Consider the following 17,523-nt stretch of genomic DNA (forward strand, 5'->3'; position numbering starts at 1 on the left):
GAAAGGCTGTGAGGCTGAGTGAGACAAGACCCTTCAGGGGATTTTACTTTTCTCCTATTGGAGGAGGGAGAAGAAAACTCTGGGAACAAATGATCAGAGGTCACAAAGGCAAACACCTCCAGGAGCTTGGCAGGTGACAGAAAGAGCGAAGCAGGCTTGCTTGGCTAGTGTGGCTCAGTGATTGATTGTCAACCTATGAATCACAAGGTCACACAGTACAATTCTGGTTTTGGCCCAGGTGTGAGCTCGACCCTCAGTGGGGTGAAGGGGAGGGATGCAAGAGGCTGCCAATCAGTGATTCTCTCTCATCATTGATGTTTCTATCTCTCTCTCTCCCTCTCCCTTCCCCTCTGAAATCAGTTTAAAAAGAGTGAGGCAGATTTGGTTTAAGAACACAGAAGCGTGTGGTCTATGAAAGAGGCATGTGTATACCCACAGGCTCCAGTCAATTGTCATGTGGAAGTGCAATGTTGCCAGATCTTGTAATTTTTTTTCAAAAAAGTCAGAAATCTAGATATCCCTGTAAAATTACTGTCTTTAATGTGGGCAACTAATTCAAATATTTTCTAAATATCACGCTGGCCAAATAAAATACATTGTGGTTGCATTTGGCCCTTGACTGGCCAACTTGTAACCTCTGATCCAGAGGAAATGGGAGGGCTATTCTGTGAATAAATCACACCAGCGGGGACAGATAGGCAGCCGACTTCTGCTAGAACATAAACAAGTCATGAAAGCACACCATTGCTAAAAGAAAGTCTATTCAATGGCTAAGTTCGGAAAGGTGATACAAGATGCACTACTATGGAAGCGTGGTCTTGTTTCGGCGGGAAAAAAACTTTTATGAAGCTGAAGTGGAAGGAAGGAAACCAGCCTTCCCTGAAATGGTCTAACTTGTATCTGAAAAAAGTCAGGGTTGAAGAGAAATGACGCATTGGAAAAGATCACCGTCTTAATGTCTCTCTCAGGAACTAGCACTGGCATTAAAGCCAATTATTTCAATGTAAGACAGACAGTCTATCAAGGATTCTCAGGAATCAAGAATAAGAAACTAAGGCAATGGAGCATGGACAAAGAATGTGCACAATTGATAGAGAAGGAAACATTATAGGTTTTTCACCTAAGGAAATGCTTTGCTTACTTCGCTTATGTGAGAAATAAAGGTTATGACAATGGTATAGTGGAAAGAGTTAGAAAGGAATTTAGATAGCATACTGAATTAAAGGTATTGGGGAATGGCACTATTATACATTGGGGGGTGGAATTTTAAATGGCATGACTGCTAAGGAGAGCAAATTGATGGGCTCTGTTAAAATTAAGATTATAGCTGACTAACTTGGCCCAGTGGTTGAGCGTCAGTCAACTCATGAACCAGGATGTCATGGTTCGATTCCAGTCAGGGCACATGCCCAGGTTGCAGGCTATATCCCCTGCGGGGTGAGTGCAGGAGGAAGCCGATCAATGATTCTCTCTCATCATTGATGTTTCTATCTCTCTGTCCCTCTCCCTCTCCCTTCCTTTCTGAAATAAATAAAAAATATGTGTTAAAAAATATAAAATATGTATGCCTCTTGATCCCAAAATTTCTAAATCTAAGGGTTATTTACACAGTTTATATACATATATATAGTGTAAATAATCACATGCATATGATTATTCATTATAGAATAATCTATATTATCAAAGGATTGGAAATAAATTAAGTGTCTCTCAATATGGAAATAAAATAAACGATGATACTCCCAACAGCAAAATGCACTGTAGCCTCTAGAAAGAAGCAGCTCTCCAGGTTCTGAAATGGACACATGTCCAATGTTAAGTGGAGGAGGCAAGATTTAAGGTGTAAATTGTTTAATAACACCTGGAGTTGCATAAACGTATAGTTGTATATGCATAGACTATCTCTAGAAGGTTTGAAAAGCATCTTTTAGAAAGGGATGCCTCTGAGGAGGGGTGGCTGAGTGGGAAACAGAGATGGGAGGGAGTTAGTTTTTTGCTATGTACTCGATTATATATGTTGAATTTTTGTAATATATACACACATATTAAAATATATAATACACACTGAGTGGCCAGATTATTATGATCTCTGAATGCATAATAATCTGGCCACTCAGTGTGTGTGTGTGTGTGTGTGTGTGTGTGTGTGTGTGTATGTGTGTGTGTGTTAGAGGCCCAGTACATGAATTTGTGCATGGGTGGGGTCTGGCCAGTCTGACCAGGGGAAAGTGACATGGGTATTGGCCGCCAGCCTGCTGGTTGAACTCCTGGTCGAGGGGACAATTTGCATATTAGCCTTTTATTATTTAAGATATACACTGAGTGGTCATATTATTATGTGTTCAGAGATCATAATATATACTCAGTGTATATGTGAAATATTGTATATTATATAATATAATAATATGTATACTATAGTGTATATGATAGATTATTTATACTTATATTACGTACAAATAGCAATTTAAGAAAAAAAGTCCTGCTACAAAAAAAAACAAAACAAAACAAAAACCCACACACACAAAAAAAAATCCAAAATCACTAACTTATTGTCAATTCTCTCTAAAATCCATTATTTTTGAATAATAAGATCAAACTTTGGCTTCAAATTACTAGTAACTCTACCACAACTTTGGCTATTGAAATAATTGTAGTTATTTTTCTTTTGTTATCTTGGAGTTAGATTCAAATAATTAGCTTTTCTATCCAACATGTGCAGAGAAAGTACATCCAAAACCACACATGCAAAAGAATTAGACCTCGAAATAGGACTCATCTGTATAGAAGTTCCTTTGTGGGAGTCCAGACAGCTCCCGAGCTCCTCCGTGACTCATTTCTCTAAGTGAAATAAAATGACAAGGCAGACATTTAAATGACAAGGAGAAGAGCCTGGGTCTGGTGTGCGAAGAAGTGGAAAATTCTGCTAACTTGTGTTCCCACTCTGGAGGAGCACAGACTATCTTTCTCAGGCAGACTCGGAAACACATAGAGGACTTAGAAAACCCATTAGTTTCGGAGTCCGCAGCCAATAAATTTAATAAGAAATGGAAGTTATTTATTGGTTTAATAGCATTCTCAAGAATCCACAGAAAGAAACTCTTAGAAGAGTTTGGACTAGTGAGGAAAACATTCACCAAATTCTTGAATACTTCCTGAGAACCTACTGAGTATTGGGGCACTGGGCTAGGCGCCAGGGTAGTGCTACGATGATAAGCCAGGACTTTACAATCTAATTCCATGCTTCCCAAAGACTTCTCTGGGGAGCACTAAATTCTGAGAAATACTAATACTGTTACAAGACAAAAAAGCTTTTCTTGATACTTAAGAATCAGAAAATAAGCAGAGAAATGAATCAGAAATTAAGCAGTCTCGTTGGTATAAGACTTTTTAGATTTTTTAATGTGCAATTTGAATTTTTTTAGAAAGGGACATAGCATGCTGCCTTTCCTACTATAGGGGCTAATGTCTACGCAACATATGTAGGAAAACAATAGCCTTAATGGAGAGAGAAACATAGATGCATACGTGAAAAGCTAAATAGCAAAATAAAACCTTCCTAAAGCAATCTGGGTTGACTGCCCAAATGTTTGGCATAGATATAATAAACAGCTTGAGTTCCGAAAGGGAAAGGATGAGGGGGACCTGGAATTGAAAGGCTGGGTGGAATAGAAAGGGCTGGTGCTAAGCCTCAGGGAAGGGAAATATCAGACAAGGAGGAGAAGCAGCTGAAAGTGGTAGAGTAAGAGGAAGGGAACCAGTTGACCCGAGCAGGGGGTTCATTCTATTGGAAGGAAAGGGAGTTATGACTAGGTGGGAGTGGATTGGAAAGAGCCTCGACTGCCAGGTTAAGAAATCTGAACCTTGTCTTACAGGCAATAAGGAGCCTTGAATAGCTTGTAAGAAGGACACGGAAATGTTTAAAGTGGTCTTCTAAGAAAATTACCCTACTGCTCATTTGCAGAAAGGATTGGGTCAGGGTGGTGGTGGTGGTTGTGGTGGTGATGGAATAGGGTGGGAAGGAAGGAAATGAGAGTCAGAGGCTAACTGGGAGGAAAGGTCTGGAGTAGGGGAAATGCAGATTATGGAAGGCTTTTGAATGAGGACTTGATAGCTGATGACTGGATGTGAAAACTATTTACATGGCTCTCAGTGACAGGTGGGCTTTGGAGTTTGGATGAGAAGGGGAATGGTAACATGGGGAGGATAGTTTCGGAGAAATCAATGTGCACTTCGCTCTCAGAGTTTCCTATACTCACCACCACCGAGCCCACTGCTTTTACAAAGTAGGCAGGCTTTCCCTACTTGTTTGCTTGAAGGATTTTTGCCTGAAGAGCTGTCAGCTCTCCTTGTGTTTTTTAAAGCAGAAAATCACAAAAGGATGATGTTGGATTTCCTAGAATGATGAGCAGTAATAGCAGGGAAAGGAGTTCCTTCAAGGTCAGGGGGAGAGAGGACAGCAGAGATGTATTCCAAGAGAGTAGGAAGAGGGTCCCATGAGAAGTGGGCACCCCGTCCCGCCTAGAGGCTGCCCTCCAGGAAGATGGCAAGCTTCAGAGAGGCTGGTTGCAGGATGTACCTGGGGAAATCAGAAGCTAGGTCCATCCAGAAGAGCTGAAGATTTCCATGCCTCACATTTTTTCTTAAACTATATTTTTATTGATTTCATAGAGGAAGGGAGAGGGAGAGAGATAGAAACATCAATGATGAGAGAGAATCATTGATCGGCTGCCTCCTGCACACTCCTGTCTGGGGATCGAACCTGCAACCTGGGCATGTGCCCAAATTGACCAGAGTCAAACCTGGGACCCTTCAGTCCACAGGCGATGCTCTATCCACTGATCCAAACCTGCTAGGGCCATGCTTCACAGTTAAAACTGTGACAGAACCAAGTGTGGGTAAGGATTAGGAACAATAGGAATGCTAGTTGCTCCGAGAGTATAACCCACTGTGGAAAGCAGTTTGGCCATGTCTAGTAAAGCTGAAGATTCCCAGAAATCCCCTGGCTATATTACCCCAGGAAAACTCCCACTTATAGACCCAAAGTGATAGGTGCATGAGTGTCAAACGCCAAGAGGAGAATGTTTAAATACTTGGTGTATATTCACAAACTAGACCACCAAATGAATGAACTAGAGCATTCTGGGTAGATTTTAAAAAACACAGTGTTAAATATAAAGAACAAATTTCAGGAGGAAATTACCATTTATATAAGAATTTCCAATTTGCAACCATGCTAAAGCATATTATGTATTATTTATGAGCATGCGTACAAAGCAAAAGGGCAAAGCCAGCAAGGGTTCCACCATCATTGAAGTCAGTATAGTGATTACATTTACGGGGAGTGGGGGAAGGGAGAATGGATTAGAAAGGGTCATAGAAGTTTCCACTATACTTTTAATGGTTTATTTCTTTAAAAAATTTTTTAAAGGAACTATGTTAATGTTACCGGAAACAGGACTTGGCCGGAATTGGTTTGCCTAGGGCCTGCCTGTGGTGGTAGGTTCTTGACTTGGTGCAGGAAAAATGTCACGCTATGAGTCCAAGTAATTTTGAGAGGATGCTTATTAAAGCTGGGCACAGTGAAACAAGAAAGGGCCTAGGATAGCACTTTATAGAGTATAAACTTTTTTTTGACTGTTTTTTTTTTTGTCATTCAGCATATTTACTTTGACATCTATATTATATCCATAGTTCATTTCTTTTTGTTAATCAGCTTAACAATAGCCCACAACCTTCGGACCAACAATAGTTCATTCCTTTTTATTGCTGTGTAGTAGGCCATTGTATAGATATATCAAGATTTGTTTATCAGTTCACCTGTTGATGGACTTTTAGGTTAAAATCTGAAACTTTTTAAAATAAATTCGGGATAGATGTCATTCATTAAATACTAGTAGTGACTTGCTATCATTCCCCCCGTCTATGTGTTCTCTTTTCATTTGCTTATCAATGTCACTCAAAGAACTGTTCTTAATTTTTATAAAGTCCAATTTATTCATGTGTTCTTTTGTGAATTGTGCTTTTGGTGTTGTAACTTGAAAAAATCTTAGTCTAAGCTGAGGTGACAAATATTTTCTCCTGTGTTTTCCCTGAAAGTTGTATAGTTTTAGGCTTAATATTTATGTCTGTGACCCATTTCTTGGTTAATTTTTTTATATGGTATAAGCTATGGATTAAAGGATTTTTTAAATCTTTTTCATTAAAAAAATTTTGCAGACAAATATCCAATTTTTCTAACATAATTTGTTACACTTTTGTGGAATATTTACCACATGTGTAGAGGTCTAATTCTGTATTTTCTAATTTGTTCCATTGATATATTTGTCTGTCTTTATGCCAATATCACACTACCTCGATTACTATAACTTTTAAAATTATTCTTGAGGTCAGGTGGTATCAAGCCCCTCCATTTTATTCATTTTTTTTCCCAAGATGGTTTAACCATCCTAGGTTTTTGGCATTTCCCTATGAATTTTAGAATCAGCTTGTTAATTTCTACAAAAATAAAAGCCAGCTGTGATTTCTATTGGACCACATTGAATCTGCACATAAATTTGGGGAGAATTGACATCTATTAATATTGGATCTATGACCTAACCCATGATCCTATTATTTAGTCCCTCTCTAATTTCTTCAGCAGTGTTTTCTAGTTTCCCATGTACATATCTCACACATCTTTTGTCAGATTTATCCCTTAAGTATTACATCTTTTTGATGCTATTGTAAATGATTTTGTTTTTGAAATTTCAATTTTTTGTTGTTCATGCAACCTTGCAAAACTCACGTTACCTCTAGTTGCTTTTCATAGAAAGGCTATTATATGTAGATAATAATGTCATCTGTGAATATTTATTCATTTATTTATCTAGATAATAAATGCCATTTATTTATTTATTTATTTATTTATTTATTTATTTATTTATTTATTTATTGTTTGATGGTACTGGCTAGGAACTCCCAGTACAATATGTCCTGGTTCTTTTATGAGATGGGCAAGCAGGTGAAGCTCCAAGGGAAAACACAGGAGAGGTTCAAAAACAGACGTTTATTATACTTACAGATTCGAGAAGCATGCCACGCAGGGCCACCTGGGGGGAGCCTCAGGTGATCAGGAGGCAGAAAGCAGGACCCAGGAGAACTCTGACACTAGAGCTTTTATGGGGCTTTCTTCAGGAAAGGCAAGGCGGGCAGGCCGAAGAGTTCAAGGTTGGTTAGTGTGAATAATTTCGGCAGGCTTTGGGCGAAAGGGGTGGTCTCTAGTTGCCTGGTCCCTGGCCCTGGGACGCTTAAGGCAGAGGAATGGTGCCTAATTGGTGAACAGACCAAATAGAGGAGGTTTGGCTCTGAATCAGTTAGTTTACATATTGAAGGCATGCTTCCAACGGAATCCTTTGTTTTCTCTAAGAATTGGCTAGCCCCAGGAGGGACAGTCTCTCCCAGCCAGAACCAATTTTTCAAGACGTCAAAACATCATACAGTACAGGGATATATGTATATTATAAACGTTGAATAGAAGTAGTGAAAGAAGACATCCTTGCTTTGTTCCTCATCGTATGTCACTCTTTCCCCATCAGGTATATTGTTGTTCATAGTTTGTTTGTAGATTCTGGCTAGGAACTACAGGTTTGAGGAAGTTCACTTCTATTGCTGGTTTGCTGGCAGCCCTGGTCTATTTTAGTGGAGATGGTATTCAGAAGCCAAGGTAGTTGCTCATTGCTTATCAGGATGTTGCTGCTCCCAGGCTCTCTGAGTGGACAGAGCTGGGAAATCTTAGGTTCATACATAAAGTCATGAGTTCACACCCATGCCTGTTTCAAAGGTAATGAGTTCACACCCATGCCTGTTTCAAATCCATCACCCCAGAGCCCTTCTAGTTTTCTCCTTCCTAACACTGCTCAGGCACTGAGGCCTTAGGTTTCCTTCTCCCATGAAAACCTTCCTTAAGCCTCTTGAACTCTGGCTTTCCATGCCAGTCACCCTATTGGGCTCCCTCCTATGAAGATGCCCTTGATACTCTCCTTGACTTCTGACATCTTGCTTTGGGGCATAGTGGCTTCCCCCCTCCCCACCCACCTGAAAACCAACCTTGCTCTGCCCTATGAAAAGCCTTAAGAATAGAATTGTACAGAAAGGGAAAACAGAGGAAGGTTAAAAGAAGAGCTAAAACAATCAAAATGTCCTGGGCCTCAAGTGTGACATGGAAGTAACAGAGTGGTTAGGTATTAAGGGACCCTGTGAGTTGAGATAAAGAGCATCTTACTGATCACTTGAAGCTCCAAACTGCTTACAAACTGCTTCAGAACTGAGGAGGGATCTTGACATAACCTTTGCAGGACAGGGATTAGACCCTAGAACAAATGATACTGAATATCCTGACAACTTGGAGGAAATAGAACTCTAGAGTCAGAATCCTCTTGATTTTAAAAAATAATGTAATATTTCTTGACCTCTTGAGTTCACAATTGCAAATTTACATTTGCTACAAACAGAAATAGAGAAATGGGGTACAAGGAAGAGTTTGGAGGCAACAGTGGAAGAGTCGGAAACAGGCAATGAGACATGGGGGTCCAGAGCAACACTAGAGGTTGTAGGGTTTGTGAATGATTGCCTAGTGCAAATAGTTAAAGCCATGTGAAGAGATGAGCTCATCAAGGGAGAGATGGCAAGGAATAGTCCTGGGCATAGGACCCTGCCTTAGCATATGCAGTTGAGGTGGGTAGAAGAGTAGGGACAGAAGAGAAGATTTAGATGGACTTAGGTAGGGGGGTGAATCAGCACACCCCAATAATCAGGGAGCTAAGGGAAGAAAGGATGAGGTTGATAGCATCACGTGCTCAGAGAGGGACAGCAAATAGATTGAGGAGTCATTGGATCCAGGGACTGAGAGATGGCCCATGTCCCCGCAAGTGCAAGTTCAGTGAAATTGTGAAAACAGAAACCTACTTAAGACACTTAAGAAGAAAGTAGGGATGAAGATGCCTCTAACTAAGTCTAGATCATCCTAATGAGTAAAAGGCTTTACGGTAGGAAAGACCTAGGGTATATGTTTAATAATAACTGCTTCCCCATCCTCAAACATTATCATCGTGATACATTTGTCACTATTCCAAAACTTTATTTTTGGAGAGATGATTCACTCAATTCACTCACCTAGTATAAAAATAAAGACATCTGCATTTCAAATGTAAATGTTATGAACAATAAATGTTTTGAATCCTAATTACCAGGGGGAAAAGTATGATTTTCCCCCCTCTCTAAATAAGGGGTTCTAGCAACGGCTCCTTTTTACTTATCAATTGCTGATATGAGGGAGGAGGGGGGTTGGATGACAGCACCGTGGAGACAGAGTGTATGAGATCAGCTCAGCCAATGGCCCAGGGCCTGCAGAACTCAGCTTCCCGAGGCCAATCTTTGGGAACTTCTGCTGTTGTGCTTGTTGGCAGTTCACCGTTCTTCTCTCTAAATAATGCATTATGTCTGGTGCACAAGACCTTTTCAATGGAGTCCCGAGAAAAGAATGCAAAGGAAATGGTGCAAACCTGTGTGTGGGATGCCCATGCCCCATCTCAGAGCTTCACCGATTTGAAGCAGCGTTAGGGAGATCAATTTGACTAGAAGCAAGAAAATTAAATCTAAACAATGGCAGATAGGTTATTTTTCTTTAAAAAGTTTTCAGTTACAGCAGAAGCCGGTTTGACTCAGTGGTAGAGCATCAGTCTGCGGACTTAAAGGTCCCAGGTTCGATTCTGGTCAAGGGCATGTACATTGGTTGCGGGCACATTACCAGTAGGGGGTGTGCAGGAGGCAGCTGGTCATTTCTCTCTCATCGATGTTTCTAGCTCTCTATCCCTCTCCCTTCCTCTCTGTAAAAAATCAATAAAATATATATTTTTTAAAAAAGTTTTCAGTTACAGTTGTCATTTGATATTATATTAGTTTTACAGGTACAGCATAGTGATTAGACATTTATATAATTTACAGAGTATGCCCCTGATAAATCTAGTGCCCACCTGGCATCATAGTTAGTACTATATTATTACTGACTATATTCCCTATGCTGTACTTTACATCCCTGTGACTAGTTTGTAACTCCCAAAGATTATTTTTTTAATCCCATGTTTAAAGTAGAAAAAGGAGACTATAAAAAAAAACTGGAGCAAGTGGAGCAGGACTGAAGAGAAGTCTGAACTACTTATCCCACAAAACTTTGCTACTCAGAGTGAGGTCCGTGGACCAGCAGCATCAGCGTCTGACACCTGGGAGCTTGTCAGAAAAGCAAATCTCAGGTCCCACCCCAGACCCCTAAGTCAGAATGAGTTTTCCTAGGTGATTTGTCTGCATATTAAAGTTTGAGGAAAACTTGCTGTCAAAAACATTCAGAAACTGTGAGGTGGTTGGTGCCTTGAGACATTTCTTTGAGGATCAGACAACTAAGAGGCAAACTTGGTCCGTCTGGAAGGAATCATCAGTAGATTAATGAGCCATCCATCGGGGATTCATCGACAAGGATTGGTAAGGGAATCTTGAGAAGAAGAGGAAGCCAGCAGCTAGGGAGGCTGAATAAGAGGCCGAATATAAGGATTGGGAATAAATCCTGTCAACTTCGGCTTGCAGAATCTGTGGCCTAAGGAGAGATCGAGTTTATCGAAGGCTGAGAGGCTGGACCCGGAGCAAGAAGGGATTTTGGTGATGCTGACGCCCCTAAGTTCCTGTGTGTTTAAGAAGGAGAGTTTGAATAAGGAAGAAGTGACCTGATCACAGTGATTGGCGTGAGAACCAAGCTGAGTGCCAGGAAGACTCTATAAACCCAGCCCACTTGGTCTTCCCTTTCACACTAAGAACCACCCTCACGGGGCTGAGGTTATTTGGACCCTCCTTAGACTGACCACCTCTAAGCAAAAGCAAGATAGACTAGGGAACGATCCTCGGGAACATTGTCTTCATGGAAATGTCTTTTCTGCCCTGGTGATTGCCAGAGACGCATGGGATGGTGGGAAGTTGACGGGCAGGAGGCTTCGTGGGGTGCTCTGGATCAGGAACCTGCCTTCGGGACAGATGTACATTGCAGTCACCCACACTTGAGGGCCTGGGCTACTTGTGTCCCAAACCCTCCTTTTCTGACCCAACCTCTGCATCATTGTGTGGTGCAGTAAAGCCTTAGCTGCCTCCACTTCCACCCCTCAGACCCACCCCCCTTTCCAGCTGTACCCTCCTTCCTCCTGGTTTTCAAATGTTTGGTACCATCAGGACCACCTGGGAACTCCAGTTTAAAATGCTAACTCCTGCCCTCTGACCCCCAGGGCCCTGAGGGATTCTGATGGTGGAGATAGGGAGGGGGAGATCCGGGAAATACGTTAGTAACAAGCACCAGAAAGTGATTCTGATGCGTTTGTACCCAGACCAGATTTCAGAAGCATTGCTCAGCACCTTCCTTCCACTCCACTCCTGCTGTGCTCGGGACCTTAAGAGCTGGGGTGGTGGAGGTGGTAAGGATTGTGGGTCCTCTGCCATATCCATTCCCTTTCTACTCTCCCTTTGCAACCTCAGTCTTCCAGGCCTATTCCCCTTCCCTTTCTCTGTCATTACACCTTCCCCCTGTCCACGCTTCCCTCCCAGTGACCTTCAGGCTGGTGTAGGACACCTACCTGCCAATCTTCAGCCCTCACCAACTCTCACCACACTATGTTCTCCCAAAAGTGTTCCTTAAGTGCTTGCTGTCTCCAAATCCACTTTTGGAATTCTCCTCCGAATTCCAGCCAGCTTTCACCAGTCACTTCTGCAGCTTCTCTGGGTCTCCAGTTTCATCTTCAAGGGCATATTCAAAAGCCTCTTTATACTCCCCCTCCTTGACCTCACAGCTGCATCTGCCACTGCCAATCACCCTCTTCTGTGAACAGTCTAGCACTGCTGGGCGGTCCTTTCAAGGCTACCCCACATTTTGGCACAGAAGCGGGGAGCTCAGCCCCTCCACTGTGAACAGATCTCGGGATTCTGTGAGCACTCGTACTTGTCACTGTGTCATCTGCTTCCTTTAATCCCCTGAAAACTGGAATACCCTTGGGGAGCCTAACAGGGGGACTCTCCACTGCCAGCTGTCTCACTCGGGAATGCTCAAAGATCCGGTCTTGCAGCCAGGCCAGAGCATTCGTGGGGTCCAGTGCCACAGGAAAATGCGGGCCCCTTGTTTACAAAGGGCTAAGAAATTCCAAGACAGTGACAGCAGAGTGTTGACTGAATGGAGGGCCCTTTCAAGCAAGAAGCCCCATGCCACTGCCGAGGTCGCACACTCAGGAAACCAGCCCTGTGTACAGTGGACCCCGCCTATTATCTCAGTGACTATCTAGACCCGATAAATTGGTGAGAACACGGTAATAATCCAGATAAAATCAGAGCATGCATTCCCCAGTTATCAGTTAGTTTTCCCAGGGAAACACCCTTCCACTCTCACAGTCTCACGTCTGTCAGCTCTGCCACGGGGCTTATCATAAAGTGCAGAGGGTGGGGGAAGGTGGCGGTGGGGGAATGGTACAGCAGAGCTCCTCATCAAATCCACAGGAAGAATCAGCTCCCCAGGGCAGATCCAAAGCCCCACTGCCTTCACAGATCAGAAAAAGCTAAAGAAGTGCATCACCACCAAACCAGTATCGTATGAAATGCTAAAAGGTATTCTTTAAAAAGAGGAAAAAGAAGAAAAAAGTAAATATGAAAATTATAAACAACAAATGCATATCTATCAACAAGTGAATCTAAAAGTCAAGTGAATTAAAAATCTGAGGAACAGATTAAACTGGTGAATATAATAGAATCAGGGGCATAGAATGGGAGGGGATTGATAATTCTCAGGGGAAAAGGGGTGTCTGTGTGGGGGGTACGGGAAGAGACTGGACAAAAATCATATACCTATGGATGAAGACATTGGGGGGGGGGGGGGATAGGGGGAGAAAGGTAAGGCAGGGGGTGGAGTGGGGACCAGGTGGAGGGGAGCTATGGGGGAGGAAAAAGAAGAAACAATTGTAATAATCTGAACAATAAAGATTTATTTTTTTTAAAAAAAAGATGCTAATATTAAAAAACAACAACAAAACAAAGCCCCACCACCACCATCATCGTCATCATCATCACCACCATTGTGGATACTGTCACTTTAAATTTCAATATATAGGATTTAATCCCAATTTGGCTCTTCCCCATATGGAGCCCCTAAACCCTGTAAGACTGACTGGTGGTGATAGGAACAGGAATCCCAGCAGTGGCGAGTCTCCCTGCTCCCTCTGGGGCAGTGCCAGAAGGAGATAAAGAAAGTGTTGTGTTAGGCGGCAGTAAACAGGCAAGGGCCGGGCAGGCCTTTCATAAAGCAGACCTTCACTGGGGCTACACTGGCCCCCGGCTGACCCCACCCTAAATCCTGGCAGTGTCCAAGGGCAGGAATTCGGAGGAACAAAGACGCTGGCATTGCCTGCTGCATACAGAACAGAAGACATTGCAGAAACCTGCAAGCGGGGAATACATAAATACCATTATCCGGCATTTCAGCCGAAACTTATTTTTCAGTCCAGACGACTCTGCTATTCTGCCTTCTTTGCCTCAAATTTCTGTCTTTATGACTCAAGTGAGGGCCTTGGAGACAATGAAATAGCCCAGAGATGGGTCCTTCTCCCTCCCTCCAGCATCAGGATGCATTTCCTGCAGCATTTGTTTTCTTCCTTTATTAACCAGGCATGAACGATCATATCGCCCGGGTTTAAGAACTCATCTCTGTCAGAGGTAAATATAAGTAATGAGCCACATTCAGAGAGGAGCATGCCAGGATTTCATTGATTAGCATCCTGTGCCACAGCCTCTCTTTGAAATTAAAAACACTTTCAATGACACTGAGCAGAAAAGGCATTGCATGAAAAATATTTTGAAGAGAGGTTGTCATTAAGGCATGCCAAAAATAGAACTGTTTTTATTTAACTGTCCTCTCTCCTCTCTCTCCCCTCTCCCCACCGTGCAGGCTGTGAGGCTGCAGGCAGTGAAATCACAGGAATTACAGAAAGTATTTCCATCCTTTTGAATTTCAGAAGCTTCAAAAGCAGATCTATAGATAATGCTTAATGTGTCTCTTTTCCCCATTGCAAGTGATAATTAAGGAAAATCCAGCTAACTAATAATCTCTAATTATTTTTTTTTTTTAGTTCTCACCTGAGGGGTGATATTTTTTTCAATTTATATTTTTTTCCGTTGATTTTTAGAAGAGTGGAAAGGAGGGGCCATGGAGGAAAGGGGGAAAGGGGAGGAGGGAGGGGAGAGAGAGAGACAGGGAGGGAAAGAGGGAGGGGGAGAGAGGGGGGGGAGAGGGAGAGAGGGAGGGAGAGAGAGAGAAACAGAGAGAAATATCAACATGAAAGAGACACATCAATTGGTTGCCCCTTGCCAGGAACTGAACCTGCAACTAAGATACGTGCCCTTGATCAGGAATCAAACACACAACCCTTTGGTCCATTGGTGTTTCTATAACTCTCTCCCTCTCCCTTCCTCTCTGAAATCAATAAAAACATATTAAAAAGAAAAGAAAAGAAAGTGACTGACAGAGGCTTTGTCTCCGAACTATCCCTGTAGCCCCTGGCAGATAGCACTGGGCCTCCTGGAGGTCCTGCTCCCTCTCCTGCAGATCCAGGCTTGGCGTTGACAGTGGCAGTCAGCAGGCCTGCTGGGCTTAGGACCAGCTTGTAGCTGTGAGAATCACTCATGCTTGCTCCTGTACTCCTGGGGCTCCAGATACCCCCATAGCATGCAGCTACTTTTGTTTTAGAATCTAGGATCACAGGACGCAGTTTCCCACATTGTCATTGGTAGTAGTGCTCCTCAAATTTTAAAGTGCAGACAAATTATCCAGGAATCTTGCTTAAAATGCAGATTCTCAGTAGGTCCAGGTCGCCTGAGATTCTGCATTTCTAACAAGCACCTGGGTGATGCTGCTGCTACTGGTCCATGGACCGCACTCTGAGCTGTAAGGGTCAAGGGAACCTTGTGAGAAAGGTTCATAGGAGGTGTTATCATTCTCTATGGAGGACCTCTTAGAGCCTATGCTAAGGTCCATCGCGAATCTGTAAGAAGGGTCGATAATACACAGAATTTCCAGAATTTATTTGCACAAGGAACCCTTTTTTATTACAACATCTATGATCACCTATAGTAATTAACATTAGGTTCAATTCAAAGTAACAGTGACTTTTTCCCATTTCACATAAGAGAAATGTAGATAGTCTAGGGTTAACAGGGCTCCTAGCAATGTCAGAGGCCCAGGTGTCTCCTATCCTGTTCTTCTACACTCCTAGGCATGTGGCTTTCATATCAAGGTCAAGGTGGCTTCTCCAGTTTCAGCCTTCACAAATGCATAAGAATCAGCGGGAAGATGGGTAGGCAGGAGAAGGATACATACACTCTCCAATGACACGCCCAAGAAGTTGCACACACTGTCCATGCTTTCATCTCATTGGCCAGAACTTTGTCACATGGCAAGGATGCAAGGAAGGCGGGGAAATGTGGTCTGTATTTTGAGCAGCCATATGCACAGTGAAAATCAAGGGTAATATTACCAAGAAGGGAGCAGTGTATTTTGAGGGGGTGGGGGATCCCCAAGCTATTCCATTACATTCTCCTAAAGAACTAGTAAGAATAGGTTGGAAAATAGTGCTCTGCTCTGAGCCTGTCATTTCACAACTGATGGATGGGTGAGACAGGCCAAGCATCTCCATCTCTGAGCTCCCATCTTAGGTCTTGCTTACTTACCCCACGGTTCCTTTCTAGAGGGCATCCTTCCTATCCCTTTCTTGTGGATGACCCCAGGAGTCCCCATCTTGGCTGCTGGATGCTGTTAGGAGCACCGGGGTGATGGACTGTGCCTCCCAGCTCCCTCTGAGCTCTGAGAATGCGTTAGTGTCACCAGAGAGATGCCAGAACACTGGAGAATAAAATTATGGGTTGTTATTTTGCCATTGGACAGATTTGCACCAATAGGCAGAAAACAGCATCTTAAGTTATATTATTTGTGCAATGTCATAGTGAGCCCAGTCTTTGTGACGGCACCTCTGTGAATTTCTCAGTGCTCCATCGTTCCATCCTCGCTTTACCGTCTTTAAATGTTGGTGACCTGCTATGGAGATGGCGGGGCCCATTCTCTAACACTGAGTCATTGAGTGATGTCAGTTGTCTTAATGTCACTCCTGTTCTAAATAAGACAGGAATAGGAGGGGGGTGGGGAGAAGATTTACATGTAGTGACCGCCTACTATGTGCCAGGTGCTAGACGAGGTGTTTGCATATATTTATCTTATTGAACGCTCTTTGCAGTTTATGACCTAGGCTGGAAATAACCACGCTAGGAGTTGAGCCGGGTATCCATGCTTCTAAAACCCACCTTTTTCTACCAGGACAGAAAACAGGAGCCTCCTGCATGCCCTGCACACTCTCTTTGTCTCCTCGACCTCACCCTTCCCCCCACCCACCACACTCGTTCACACATTGACTTTGTGTTCATCTTTTCCCAGTAATTAGTAAATTATAACCCCCGCATCTCAAATTCTTGACATTCATTTGCTGTTCTCTAGTCATTCATTCCACTCGGTATTCGCTTCGAGAAAGACACAGAGGTCCTCGCTGATGTGGCAGCACTCCCCAGCCCGGATGGGGTTCTTCACCTCATTTATCACATGGCGCTGCTGGTCCTGAATTCTGACAGGCAATTCTGGCTTTCGGAATGTAATTCAGGCATTGATTTTAATCTATAAAGCTTTGGCGTCTGGGTCCTCCTGGCTGCCATGGAAATGAAATCGCTTCTTGGATATTTTTCTACATGCTGCTGCTAACGGTTCTGAAACGCGGGGCTCCGAGAGACATTCCCGTGCTTCTCCCGACGTGAAAATGTCCACTGTGAAAGCTTCCCAACTTAACCGTTACCGCGAACGTGGAAGAGAAACCCCAAACGAGGACACATGCGTGGAATGTGCTTATATTCATGGGTGGGCCTGCACACTGCATTTATTGGTGATAGCTAGTGACTGTGAGGTGGCCAACACGTTTGGTTTTTTAACTGGAAATCTCTAAGCCTGAGCAGGGCACCAGGTGCCAGGAAGCCCATGGGAAGGCATGGTATTTACACCTCTATGTGTAATCTGCTTTTTTCTCACCCACACGGGACAGGGGTGGGAAGAGGGAAGGGGGAATGGTGGCAGTAAAGTGATCCTCAGACAATGCTTTGTCAGGGTGGGGGCAGGAAGAGTGAAAGTATGGTGTTGGTACTAAAAGTGTGGAGGCAGGCAGCTTTTGAGCCTGGGAATATGACACCCCCTTTGTTCCCATTGGCCTTGGAGGCTGGGAAAGGGTGAGGAAGATCAGATTGTAAAGGGATTTAAATGCTCTCCTCCAGAAGGTTCTGGCCCTCAGCTGGTCCTGCTCAGGGTGGCATTCATTTCAAATGCAATTCTTTGCTTCAGCTTTTGAAATCCTGATGACGCTGGCATTAGCAAAGAATATGACAGGG

This window comes from Pipistrellus kuhlii, unplaced genomic scaffold (assembly GCF_014108245.1).
Source record: "Pipistrellus kuhlii isolate mPipKuh1 unplaced genomic scaffold, mPipKuh1.p scaffold_m20_p_15, whole genome shotgun sequence".
Taxonomy (NCBI): Eukaryota; Metazoa; Chordata; class Mammalia; order Chiroptera; family Vespertilionidae; genus Pipistrellus; species Pipistrellus kuhlii.